This window comes from Pleurodeles waltl, chromosome 6 (assembly GCF_031143425.1).
Source record: "Pleurodeles waltl isolate 20211129_DDA chromosome 6, aPleWal1.hap1.20221129, whole genome shotgun sequence".
Classification (NCBI taxonomy): domain Eukaryota; kingdom Metazoa; phylum Chordata; class Amphibia; order Caudata; family Salamandridae; genus Pleurodeles; species Pleurodeles waltl.
Window position 1 is genome coordinate 282,511,981 of NC_090445.1, and position 6,000 is coordinate 282,517,980.

Genomic DNA, 6,000 nt, shown 5'->3' on the forward strand with positions numbered 1-6,000 from the left:
TTTTGGGCACCACTTTGACCTCTGCACCTGACCGGCCCTGAGCTGCTGGTGTGGTAACTTTGGGGTTGCTCTGAACCCCCAACGGTGGGCTACCTTGGACCCAACTTTTAACCCTGTAGGTGGTTTACTTACCTGCAAAACTAACAAACACTTACCTCCCCCAGGAACTGTTGAAAATTGCAGTGTCTAGTTTTAAAATAGCTTATTGCCATTTGTGTGAAAACTGTATATGCTATTTTGCTAATTCAAAGTTCCTAAAGCTCCTACGTGAAATACCTTTCATTTAAAGTATTGTTTGTAAATCTTGAACCTGTGGTTCTTAAAATAAACTAAGAAAATATATTTTTCTATATAAAAACCTATTGGCCTGGAATTGTCTTTGAGTGTGTGTTCCTCATTTATTGCCTGTGTGTGTACAACAAATGCTTAACACTACCCTCTGATAAGCCTACTGCTCGACCACACTACCACAAAATAGAGCATTAGAATTATCTCTTTTTGCCACTATTTTACCTCTCAGGGGAACCCTTGGACTCTGTGCATGCTATTTCTTACTTTGAAATAGTACATACAGAGCCAACTTCCTACAGAGCCTCTTTACAAGTTTGGTGGATGAGAAGACCAGTCAGCTGAACTTCTGATGGGGAGGTTGCCGCCTTACTGGCTACCTCCAAGGTTTCCGCCAGTCAGCCCAGCAACAAAGTGGAGGCAGCATTGTCGCTGGCTCGTAATCGAGCCCGCGTTAATGCTGTTGCCTGCAGGAGGCACTAGCACCCTTGCAATGCTCACTGTTAGACCTGGCACCCTTGGCATAGTCTCCCCTTCCTTTTTTGCCTCTGCTTCCCATGTTTTGACTGTGTGCAGGACTCTGTTTTTGCTGTTTTCGGTACTCTGTGCACTTTACCACTACTGACCAGTGATAAAGTGCAAGTGCTCCTGTGTAAATTGTATGTGTAATTGGCTTTTCCATGATTGGTATATTTGATTTATTAGTAAGACCCTAGTAAAGTGCACTAGAGGTGTCCAGGGCCTGTAAATCAAATGCTATTAGTGGGCCTGCAGCACTGGTTGCGCCACCCACACGAGAATCCCTGTAAACATGGCTCAGACCTGCCACTGCAGTGCCTGTGTACACAAGTTTTACCTGACAATTCGTCCTGGCAGGCCTAAACCTTCCCTTTTTATACATGTAAGGCACCCCTAAGGTAGGCCGTAGGTAGCCCCATGAGTAGGGTGCAGCGTATGTTAAAAGTGGGACATGTACTGATGTGTTTTACATGTCCTAACAGTGAAATACTGCCAACTTCGTTTTTCACTGTTGCAATGCCTATCTCTCTCATAGCTTAACATGGGGGCTGCCTTTAAATATCCTTAAAGTGCAGTTTCCTTTTGAGAGCAGATAGAGATGTGGAGTTTGGGGTCTCTGAAATCACAATTTAAAAATACACCTTTTAATAAAGATGTTTTTTAGATTGGTAGTTTGAAAATGCCACTTTTAGAAAGTGAGCATTTTCTTGCTTAAACCATTCTGTGATGCTGCCTGCTTGTCTATTCCCTGTCTGGGTCAGATTGACTGTTGGGCTGTTTGTGAATCCCCTCTAGACAGTGACACAAAGGGAGCTGGGGTGTACCCTGCGTATCCTGATAAGTCATATGGGCTAGAGTGGAGGGAGGAGTGGTCACTTACACCTGAAAGGGCTGTGCCTGCCCTCACACAATGCAGTCTCCAACCCCCTGGTGTGTGTCTGGGGCCAGGCCTGGGCAAGGCAGGATCTTGTGAACAACAGAGACTTTCCTTTGAAGTTTGCCTACTACAAAGGCAGAAAGGGGTATAAGTAGTGGACCCAAACCCTCAGATTTTTAGATTTTCTTCTGGAGCCAAGAGGAACCTCTGCTAAAGGAGAAGAGCTGAAAAGCTGAGGAAAAGTGCTGCTCCTGCCTGTGGCTGTGCTTTGTTGGGCTATACTGCAGTTGCTGCTTCTGCCTGTGAAAGGGGACAAAAACTGGACTTTGTGGTATATTCCTGCTCGTGAAGAATCTCCAAGGGCTTGGACTGAGCTTGCCTCCTGTTTTGAAGTCTTAGGGCCATCAAAGACTTCCTCTGCCAGCACCTGGACTTTCTGCTGAGACTACTGCCCTGCCAAGTGGTACCCTATCCAGTCCCTGGGTCCTTGAAGGTGAAGCTGGTAGAACAAGGACTGAAATCCACACACAGGAAGCTGTGGGGAGAAAATGTTGACGCACCACCTGCAACGGGGCTATAAAAATGATGCAACACCCGCTTTGCGGCTGAATTTGACGCACCACCTGAAATCGACTCATTACCTGCACCTGCTTGCAGCTGCTGAAAATGATGCAAGCCCCACACAGTGCGGTTTCCCATCACCGTGCGACCGGGTTTCTCACGCATCATCACTGGGCGTCAAAGTCAACCTGAGCATGTGCGGATCCAAGGTGCCCTGTCTGGAAATCGACATATCGCTCTCTTGCGGGAGAGAAAAACGACGTAACGCCTACCTGACCGAAGAAGAAATGACGCACAGCCTCTCTTGTGAGTAGGGAATCAACGCAACGCTGACTTTTTCGACGCACGCTCGCCCGTGCGGCTTTATTTTTGACGCAAACCAGGTACTTTGTGTAAAATCAACGTTTCCATTAGATTCTTTTTACTTTGAAAATTAGTATCTTGACTTGTGTATGTTGGATGTTTGTCGTTTTAGTCTTGTTTGATTTAAATAAACATTGTCTATTTCTCTAAACTGGTGTGGTGTCCATTTTGTAGTGTTTTCACTGCATTACTGTGTGTGTTGGTATAAATACTTTACACATTGCCTTTGAGATAAGCCTGACTGCTTGTGCTGAGCTACCAAGGGAGTGAGCAGGGGTTGTCTTAGGAGTGTAACTCCCTTACCCTGACTAGAGTGAGGGCCCCTGCTTGGAACGAGTTCAAACTGACTGCCAACCAGAGACCCCATTCCTAACACTCACTTTCTGCACAGCGGACAGTGAGCATTGCGAGGGTGCTGGGCAGGGGGACCCTGCACCTGTTCTCCGCCAGCATTTTCATTGTGATAAAACCACGTCATGAAAAGGCTGGTGGAGAACCACCTCATAATCAGCAGGGTGGCACTGCATGCACCACAGCCCTGGCTGATTGCGACCTGCACCTGCCATCAACCCATCAGGATCACCGATCCCGCGGAGACGGCGGTACCGTGGTGGGTTTTGGATATATATTTTAGTGTCCAACACCTTCCCTGACTCAGGGCCTGATTATGAGTTGGGTGGCTGAACAACTCCAATAGGGCAGTGGTGAGGCAGCCGTCAAGCCAGTGGCCTCACGACCATTGTATTATGTTTTCACCGGGCTAACCAGCGGTAATGTCGCATTACGACGCTTCTGCCAGTCAGCCCGGTGAAAACAGTGTGATGACATTGGCAATGCGGTCACACGCAGCACCCTCAGGATGCTATCAGGGGGGCCCTTGCACTGCCATGACATGATCCCCACCTGTGGCCCCCAATGTAGCCTTTCCGCCAGCCTTTTCAAGGCAGGGACCCCACTATGGAAAGGCTGGCGGAAAGCAAAGTTGTGATCAGCATGGTAGTGCTGAACACAGCACCGCTGTGGTTGACCATGACTTTGACCGCCACCAACCCATTTGGATCCCTGATCCGGGCGGAGGTACGGTCTCCTGGTGGTCAGACTGCCAGGAGTGTGGCAGTACAACCACCACTATGAGTTTGGGGGTCCGAGGACCGCCAAACTCGTAATGAGGCCCTTAGTTTATAGTGGAGTGGGAACAGTAAATGTTGCCCCTTAGGTGTCCAATGCCTTCTCTGAGTTAGTTTATAGTGGTGGGGGAATAGTAAATTAATCCTTCTAGTGTCCATCACCTTCCTTGAGTTTGTTTATATTTTGGAGTGGGAAATTGAACCCTTTTAGAGTCACCTTCCCTGTGTTAGTTTATATTGGTGTGGTAATAGTAAATTGAACCCTTTTAGTGTCTGACACCTTCCATGAGTTAAGTTATATTGGAGTGATATTAGTAATTGTCATCCCTTGCAGATCCAACACCTTCCCTGAGTTATTTTATATTGGAGTAGGAATAATAATTGTTAATATTTTAGTGTCCAATACCTTTCCTGATTTAGGGCCTGATTACGAGTTTGGCATTCAGACCGCCAGACTGTCATGTAGGTGGTTTTAAAAAAGACCACTGCACCAGCGGTCCTTAGCCCACTGTATTAGAATGCAAACAGGCAAAACCGCCTCCCACCAAGCAAAAAGGCAGACCGCTAGCAGCGCAGCGATCTGCTATCTAGGCAGTCCGACCTCCAGTGCCATCAGTGCCACGGCCAACCACCGAGCCTATTACAAACACACAGTCACCATGGCTGTCCTGTTGCAGCGGTGAACGAATGGCGGTCTACCACTGCAGTCTGTGTTTAGCAAAGTAACAGACAAGTGCGCACTGGATAAATTAAAAAACAACACAGCTGACACACATTGATCCAGTGGGCACACCTGCACATCACACTATAAAACACACCTCTTCACAGACCAAAAAGAAAACAAAGAACACCGACCTCTGTTTTTTAAATATTCCATAGATTAGGCACCCTTTTTTTCATCATCCCTTTTAACACCTTGCACACACTTTCGTCCATTCAACCCTTATTGCACTTCCCGTTAATTAAGTTCCTGTCACCCACTGTAGGTGTCCACCACCATGCCCCAAAAGTCCCTGTTGTTCTGAAGATGAGTTGAGAGTCCTGATGGATGAAATCATAAGAGTAGACCAACAGTTGTTTTGAGCCTAAGTCCAGCATACTCCTCTCAGTATGAAAATGGAACTGTGGCAAAGGATTGTCGACAGAGTGAATGTTGTAGGAGCCACCCTGCACACAAAGGTGGACATCAGGAAGAGGTGTAATGACCTGAGGGGCAAGGTGCATTCCCTGGCCTCCAGGCAACAGATGGAGGCCACCAAGCCTGGCGGTGGCCCGTTAATACTCTTTCCCTGAAGGAGAATGTCTTGGCCATCCAACATCCTGAGGGCTTGACAGGAATACCTGGGGGAGTAGAGTCTGGTAAGTTACCACACAAAAACTTTTGCAAAACTACAAAGCTCTGCATGTTCACATCTCAGCTTTTGAAACTATGTTGTTCATGTACTTCACCAACATTCAATACCCAGAGTATCTGAGATGTAACACTGCCGATGTGTATTGTTGGACCCAACAGTACCATTACCAAGGCCCATCACATGCCTTAAGTCGAAATGGTGCCTGTAAGTCTTTCAATATAAAAACAATCCTAAGACTCATATGTCTCAAAATGTAAAAGTTTACTCAAACCCAGATGCAGTCTGCCTACAGATATGTAACACCTAATTTTTTTCTAGTGTGTGAAGTAGAGGCCCCCAGGCACAACCCCATCGCACATTTCACTGCCCGAATTTCGGGCAGTGAAATGAGCAACGGGTGCTTCTGCACCCGTTGCACATTAACATTGCCGCTGGCTCTTTTACGAGCCAGCTGCAATGTTGATGTGACTTTTCCGCTGGGCCAGCGGACGGAAACACTGTTACCGTCCGCTGGCCCAGCAGAAAAGTCATAATAGGGAGCCAGATATACCGCCAGCACTGGCGGTGTACCGGCACCCACAGCTTCGGCGGTCTTCTTAAAAGACCACCAAAGTTGTAATGAGGGACATTGTCCTGTAGAATAGGCAAACATTAGAGTGGTTGATGTCATCAGCTGGAGCCATATCGCCTACCAGACAAAAGTAATCCAACATCATATACTGCAAGACTCAGACAGATGGCAGTACAACAGTTTCTGATCACAAGGTGATTACAATCCAGTGCTTCTGCTTCTGGTGGTATGACACAAACAAATGTCAGTGACGTGCCAAATGCACTTTAGCTTACAATGATGAAACATATCAACAGCACAAAAAGAGTGTTCAGCCAATTTGAAGGAAAAATAACATGA